Source organism: Moschus berezovskii, chromosome Y, assembly GCF_049115385.1.
Source record: "Moschus berezovskii isolate FMDL1 chromosome Y, NW_MosBer_1.0, whole genome shotgun sequence".
NCBI lineage: Eukaryota > Metazoa > Chordata > Mammalia > Artiodactyla > Moschidae > Moschus > Moschus berezovskii.
Genome location: NC_142489.1, coordinates 59,061,867 through 59,069,996, shown reverse-complemented (window position 1 = coordinate 59,069,996; position 8,130 = coordinate 59,061,867).

Here is an 8,130-nt window from a genome sequence, read left to right as displayed (position 1 = left end):
TTCAAAATGATGTGATCACTTATGCTCACCTATGGCCAGACATCCTGGAATGGGAATTCAAGTGGGCTTTAGGAAATATCTCTATGAACAAAGCCAGTGGAAGTGACAGAATTTCAGTTCAGGTATTTCAAATCCTAAGAGATGATGCTGTGAAAATGTTGCACTCAACATGTCAGCAAACTGGGAAAACTCAGCAGTGAATACAGGACTGGAAATGATCAGCTTTCATTCCAATCCCAAAGAAAGGCAATGCCAAAGAATGCTCCAAACTACCGCGCAATTCCACTCATCTCACACGCTAGAAAATAATGTTCAACATTCTTCAAGCCAGGATTCAAAAATGGGTGAACCGTGTACTTCCAGAAGTTCAAGGTGGTTTTAGAAAAGGCAGAGGAACCAGAGATCGAACAGCTAACATTTGCTGGATCATCGAAAAAGCAAGAGAGTTCCAGAAAAACATCTCTTTCTTCTTTATTTCCTATGCAAAAACCTTTGACTGTGTGGATCTCAATAAATTATGGAAAATTCTGAAAGAGATCAGAATACCAGACCACCTAACTTGTCCCTTGAGAAACTTGGTTGCAGGTCAGGAATCAATAGATAGTACTGGACATCGAAAAACATCTTGGTTCCAAATAGGAAAATGAGTATGTCAAGGCTGTACTTTCACCCTCCTTATTGAACTTTTATGCAGAGTACATCACGAGAAACGCTGGGCTGAAGGAAGCACAAACTGGAATCAAGATTGCTGGGAGAAATATCAACAACCCAGATATGCAGGTGACACCACAATTATGACAGAAACTGAAGAACAACTAAAGAGTTTCTTGATTAACATAATGAGGAGAATGAAAACGTTGGCTTACATTTCAACTTTTATCAACTCAGATTATGGCCTCCAGTCCCATCACTTCTGGCAAATAGGTGGGGAAAGAGTGGCTGCCAATATTTTTTTTTTTTCCCAGTGGGAGGCTCCAAAATCACTGCAGATGGTGATTGTAGCCATGAAATGAAAAATGCTTACTCTTTGAAAGGAAAGCTATGATCAACCTAGACAGCATAAGTAAAAAGCAGAGACGTGATTTGCCAATAAACTCTGTTTAGTTAAGCTATCGTTTTTCCAGTAGTCACGTATGGATGTGTTATTCGGACTATAAAGAAAACTGAGTGCCAAGAATTGATGCTTTTGAACCGTGGTGTTGGAGAAGACTCTTGAGTGTCCATTGGACTGCAAGGATATCCAACCAGCCAATCCTAAAGGAGATCAGTCTTGGATGTTCATTGGAATGACTGATGTTGAAGTTGAAACTCCAATGCTTTGGCCACCCGATGCAAACAACTGATTCAATGGAAAAGATCCTCACGCTGTGAAAGATCGAGGGTAGGAAGAGAAAGGGATGACAGAGAATGAGGTGGTTGGAGAGTATCAACGATTCAATGGACATGAGTTTGGGTATGCTCAAGGGGTTGATAACGGACAAGCAGGTCTGGCATTCCGCAGTTCATGGGGTCACAAATAGTAGGACACGACTGAACGACTGAAGTGATAATTACATACAATTTAAATAAGCACGGTGACAATATGGACAGCACGAAGTGGGTAAAGCTGTCCTGCTTCCAGACCATGATATCTCGGTACCTGTAGGGGCTCTCAGTCTGCTTCACGCTGAAGCACAGCCTCTTGTCAAAGGGCTGGTCTCGTCTGTCCTTGATGAACTTCCTTTTGCCGGCTGTGACGCCCCTAAACAAACGTCTGCAGGGTAGTGGTCCCGATGGCCGTCAGCGTGTCCATGAACAGGGAGTTGCCTTTCCTGTTCACCGTCAGCCCCATAGTCATGCCCGAATTCAAGGGCCGGACACCTGTGGCACAAGCCGGTGTATCAGGGGCTGGTGTCCTATCTGTGCCTGCTCAGCCCCTGGACCCAGGAGGGCCCTGACCAGATTCTGGAACAATGCCTCCAGGGCCGGGGAGTTCTCCCCTCCCTGATTCACAGTGTCTGGCTTCTCAGGGCTTTCATCCTGAAAGCCGTCCACCCCACTCCTGCTCTTGATGGGGCACTTGGGCATAAGCATCTTGATGCCTGCCAGGCCGGGTCCATGTTGTTTTGGGGTCCAGGCCCTGAGAGGGGATCTTCGGAACATCAGGCTGGCAGCAAACAGCGGGATACTCTTGGCCTCATGCCCCTTGCCAACAACTAGTGCTCTGGAGGCAGCCTTGAAAAGCTGCTCTTGCTGCATCTGGAGATCTGCTTCTGGGCATGGTTTGGAGAGGTCTGGTTACTTCTGCTGAAACTGCCCTACTTCTGCATCTTGCTGTGGCACCGTTTGAGGTCATGAATGTGATACTTGCAGTACACTAGGTGCTGCTCAAGAGGCCCTGAGCAACCTTATATATCCCTCTCCCCATGGGGCCACACACTTATTCTTTTTTCTTTTTTGAAAGAGTTAAAAAATCTTAGTTTCATTCAGCCCGTTTTCACAGCTGAGTATTTATTCTATAAAAAGTTTACAGATTGTTCAGTTTACATATATATTTGAAACTACAGAACAAAAAAAGCGGGCCCCACACGTGCAAAAATACTGCAATGACCAAGCCAAGTAAAGACAGATTTGCACTCTGTAAACTCTCTGTGAGGCCAGGAGGTGGTCGGTTCAAAGTAGAAACTTCAAAACTGTATAAAAATACGGTTTTGATTTCATTTCACTCCTTACATTCATTATGAGTACAAGCTCAGAAGCCTGCCGGGGGGGACAGGCTTCTGGAATCGTCCCCACCCCTGGCGGCAATGCAGATGTCTAGGTAAACAGGGCACTCTTGGACAGCATCCACTATTTGGTATACTGTGGAGACGTGAAAGCTGAGACCAAGAATATGAAACGTCGATATAATATGGCAGTTCTCTTAAAAAGGAGGTTCTGCATTCAACAGTGTGCCAACAGAGTTTTAACTAATTAAATAAAATATATTCTAAGTGAACCTAAAAATTACATTTTATACACATAAAAATGCATCTTATTTGTGGTGTAAGCGCGCGGCCCGGCTCCCAGAGGGCCCGGCAGGGCGGTGGTTTCGGCTGCCGGCTGCGCGCGGGGCGGGGCACGCTGGATCCAGACATGCGGGTGGTTGGTGAGCGCGAGGCCCGGCAGGATAGGTTCGCCGCCGCGGTGAGGTGCCCCCGGCACCAAGCCCAGGGTGGGCCGAGGCTGGAGCACGGGGACCCCAGTCGCCTTCCCCCGCCCGGCCCGGGGAATGCCATGCTCAAGGAGTGGCCCCACGCCTAAGGGCCAGCGAGGAGCAGTGACCACAGGACCTGAGGACAGAGTGCTCCCCGAAACCCGCCTCCGCACCGTGCCTGCCCCTAGTAGGCTAGTGACCTTATTCCGGCTGCACTTTCAAAACTGCTCCCTGGCCACATTTGATTCTCCACCTGGTGAGCCCACTTTGTATTTGTGGCCATCGTTTAAGACGCAGCAGGAAGGGAACCAGGTGGATACCTGGCCTCTAGCTGCTTCTGTCTCTTCCCCCAGCTCTGCCGTCCAGGGACACGGCCACCCTCCGGGAGAGGAGGCCCAAGCAGGAGGCGGTCGGGACAGGAATTGAATGGCAAGCCACGTCCCAGAAGTTTTCAGTGTAAGAGACCTGTTGGGGGAGCTGGTTCCCATTTCCCCATATTCTGCTGCTCCAAGAAAGTGCAGCCGCTGCACCTTACCTTGGACAAGGGGTATCCCCTCAAGGCCGCCCCTCCTGACCCTGAAAGTGGAGTAGCTCCTCTCTGCCCTCCTGTGCCCGCACAGCCACCACCTATTGGACGTGAGTTAGCTCCTCTCAGCCACCGGTCCTGGCCTCAGGCGTGGGGTAGCTCCTCAGGGCCGTGTCTCTTTGCATGGTCAGTTGCTCCGGGGCCGGCATCTCTCAGGTCTGTGCCGCCAGGTAGGTATTGCGAGGAGGCATTAGAGGGCAGACACACTGAAATCATAATCACAGAAACTAGTCAATCTGATCACATGGACCATAGCCGAATGTGGTCCACTGGAGAAGGAAATGGCAAACCACTTCAGTATACTTGCCTTGAGAACCCCATGAACAATATCAAAGGGCAAAATAAGAGGATATACTGAATGAGGAAATCCCCAGGTCTGTAGGTGCAAACTATGCTACTGGAGATCAGTGGAGAAGTAACTCTAGAAGGAATGAAGGGATGGAGCAAAAGCAAAACCAACACCCAGTTGTGGATATGACCAGTGATAGAAGCAAGGTCCGATGCTGTAAGAGCAATATTGCATAGGAACCTGGAATGTTAGGTCCGTGAATCAAGGCAAATTGGAAGTGGTCAAACAGAAGATGGAAAGAGTGAACATAGACATTCTAGGAATCAGTGAATTAAAATGGACTGGAATGGGTGAATTTAACTCAGATGAACATTAAATCTACTACTGTGGGCAGGAATCCCTTAGAGGAAATGAAGTAGCTATCATGGTCAACAAGAGTCTGAAATGCAGTACTTGGATGCAATCTTAAAAATGACAGAATGATTTCTGTTCGATTCCAAGGCAAACCATTCAATATTATAGTAATCCATGCCTATGCCCCAACCAGTAACGCTGAAGAAACCGAAGTTGAACAGTTCTATGAAGACCTACAAGACCTTTTAGAACTAACACCCAAAAAAGATGTGCTTTTCATTATAGGGGACTGGAATGCAAAAGTAGGAAGTCAAGAAACACCTGGAGTAACAGGAAAATTTGGCCTTGGAGCACGGAATGAAGCAGGGCAAAGGCTAATAGATTTTGTCAAGAGAACGCACTGGTTGTAGCAAACACCCTCTTCCAACAAAACAAGAGAAGACTCTATAAACGGACATCACCAGATGGTCAACACCTAAATCAGATTGATTATAATCTTTGCAGCCAAAGCTGGCTAACTCTATACATTTAGCAAAAACAAGACCAGTAGCTGACTGTGGCTCTGATCATGAACTCCTTATTGCCAAATTCAGACAGAAATTGAAGAAAGTAGGGAAAAGCTCTAGACAATTCAGATATGACCAAAATCAAATCCGTTATGATTATACAGTAGAAGTGAGAAATAGATTTAAGGGACTAGATCTGATAGATAGAGTGCCTGATGAACTCTGGACGGAGGTTTGTGACACTGTACAGGAGAAAAGGACCAAGACCATCCTCATGGAAAAGAAATGTAAAAAAGCAAAATGCCTGTCGGATGAGGCCTCACAAATAGCTGTGAAAGGAAGAGAAGCGAAAAGCAAAGGAGCAAAGAAAAGATATAAGCATCTGAATGCAGACTTCCAAAGAATAGCAAGGAGAGAAAAGAAAGCCTTCCTCAGTGATCAATTCAAAGAAATAAAGGAAAACAACAGAATAGGAAAAGCAAGGGATCTCTTCAAGAAAATTAGAGATTCCAAGGGAACATTTCATGCAAAGATGGGCTCGATAAAGGACAGAAATTGTATGAACCTAACAGAAGCAGAAGATATTAAGAAGAGGTGCCAAGAATACACAGAAGAACTGAACAAAAAATATCTTCACGACCAAGATAGTCACGATAATTTGATCACTGACCTAGAGCCAGACATCTTGCAATGTGAAGTCAAATGGGCCTTAGAAAGCATCACTATGAACAAAGCTAGTGGAGGTGATGGAATTCCAGTTGAGCTATTTCAAATCTTGAAAGATGATGTTGTGAAAGTGCTGCACTCAATAAGCCAACAGATTTGGAAAACTCAGCATTGCCCACAGGACTGGAGAAATTCAGTCTTCATTCCAATCCCAAAGAAAGGCAATGCCAAAGAATGCACAAACGACTGCACAATTGCACTCATCTCACACGCTAGTACAATCATGCTCAAAATTCTCCAAGCCAGGCTTCAGCAATATGTGAACCATGAACTCCCAGATGTTCAAGCAGGTTTTAGAAAAGGCAGAGGCACCAGAGATCAGATTGCCAACATCCGCTGGATCATGGAGAAAGCAAGAGAATTCCAGAAAAACATCTATTTCTGCTTCATTAACTATACCAAAGCCTTTGACTGTGTGGATCACAATAAACTGTGGAAAATTCTGAAAGAGATGGGAATACCAGACCACCTGAACTGCCTCTTGAGAATCCTGTATGCAGGTCAGGAAGCAACAGTCAGAAATGTACATGGAACAACAGACTGGTTCCAATTTGAAAAGGAGTACATCAAGGCTGTATATTATCACCCTGCTTATTTAACTTATATACAGAGTAAATCATGAGGAATGCTGGGCTGGAAGAAGCACAAGCTGGAATCAAGATTGCTGGGAGAAATATCAATAACCTCAGATATGCAGATGACACCACCCTTATGGCAGAAAGTGAAGAGGAACACAAGAGCCTCTTGATGAAAATGAAAGAGGAGAGTGAAAAGGTTGGCTTGAAGTTCAACATTCAGAAAACAAAGATCATGGCATCTGGTCCCATCACTTCATGGGAAATAGATGGGAAAACAGTGGAAGCAGTGTCAGACTTTATTTTTTTGGGCTCCAAAATCACTGCAGATGCTGATTGCAGCCATGAAATTAAAAGGCGCTTACTCCTTGGAGGGAAAGTTATGACCAACCTTGATACTATATTAAAAAGCAGAGATATTACTTTGCCAACTAAGATCCGTCGAGTCAAGGCTATAGTGTTTCCCGTGGTCATGTATGGATATGAGAGTTGGACTGTGAAGAAAGCTGATCGCCGAAGAATTGATGCTTTTGAACTGTGGTGTTGGAGAAGACTCTTGAGAGTCCCTTGTACCACAAGGAGATCCAACCAGTCCATTCTAAAGGAGATCAATCCTTGGTGGTCATTGGAAGGACTGATGCTAAAGCTGAAACTGCAATACTTTGGCCACCTCATGCGACGAGTTGACTCACTGGAAAAGACGCTGATCCTGGAAAAGGTTGGGGGATGGAGGAGACGGGGACGACAGAGAATGAAATGGCTGGATGGCACCACCGACTCTCTGTACATGAGTTTGAGTGAACTCCAGGAGTTGGTGATGGACAGGGATGCCTGGCGTGCTGTGATGCATGGGGTCGTGGAGAGTCGGACACGACTGAGCGACTGAACTGAAGTGAATCTACTTCTTAGAGGTTATTTGTATTTCTTCCAGCAATATTAATTCAAGCTTGTGAATCATCCAGATTGGCATTTCGCAAGTTTTACACTATATAGATGTTAATTAAGCAGGTTGGCAATATGCAGCCTTGGAACAATCTTTTCCTGATATGGAAGCAAACTGTCACCCCATATCCTGTTTCTTCTTTTCCTGGATATAGATTTCTCAAGAGGTAGGTCAGGTGGTCTGGTTTTCCCACCATTTTATTATTATCATTATTGGTTAGCAATTAGTTGTGATCCCCACAGTCACAGGCTTTGGCATAACAATGAAGCAGAAGTAGAGGTTTCGGTTTTTCTTAATTTTGGAAATCTCTTGCTTTTCTGATGATTTCCATGCATGTTGGCAATTTGATCTTTCTTTCCCTACCCTTGTCTAAATCCAGTTTGAACATGTGGAAGTTCATTGTTCATGTACTGTTGAATCTGGAAGGGAGAATTTTGAGCATTACTTTTCCAGCATTTGACATGAGGGCAAATGTGTGGTAATGTGAACATTCTTTGGGATTGGACTGAAAACTGAACTTTTCCAGTCTTGGGGCAATTGCTGAGTTTTTCAAATTTGCTGGCATGTTGAGAGTAGCACTTTCACAGAATCATCTTTTAGCCTGTGAAATAACTTAACTGGAATTCCATCAACTCCAATAGTTTTCTCCATATGATGCTTCATAAGGATTCAGTTCAGTTCAGTTCACTTCAGTCGTTCAGTTGTGTCTGATTCTCTGCGATCCCATGAATCACAGCACTCCAGGCCTCCCTGTCCATCACCAACTCCCGGAGTTCACTCAAACTCATGTCCAAAGCATCAGCAATGCCATCCAACCATCTCATTCTCTGTCGCCCCCTTCTCCTCCAGCCCATTCATAGCATCAGAGTCTTTTCGAGTGAGTGAACTTGTCCCATGAGATGGCCAAAGTATTGCAGTTTCAGCTTTATCATCAGTCCTTCCAATGAACACCCAGGATTGATCTCCCTTAGAATGG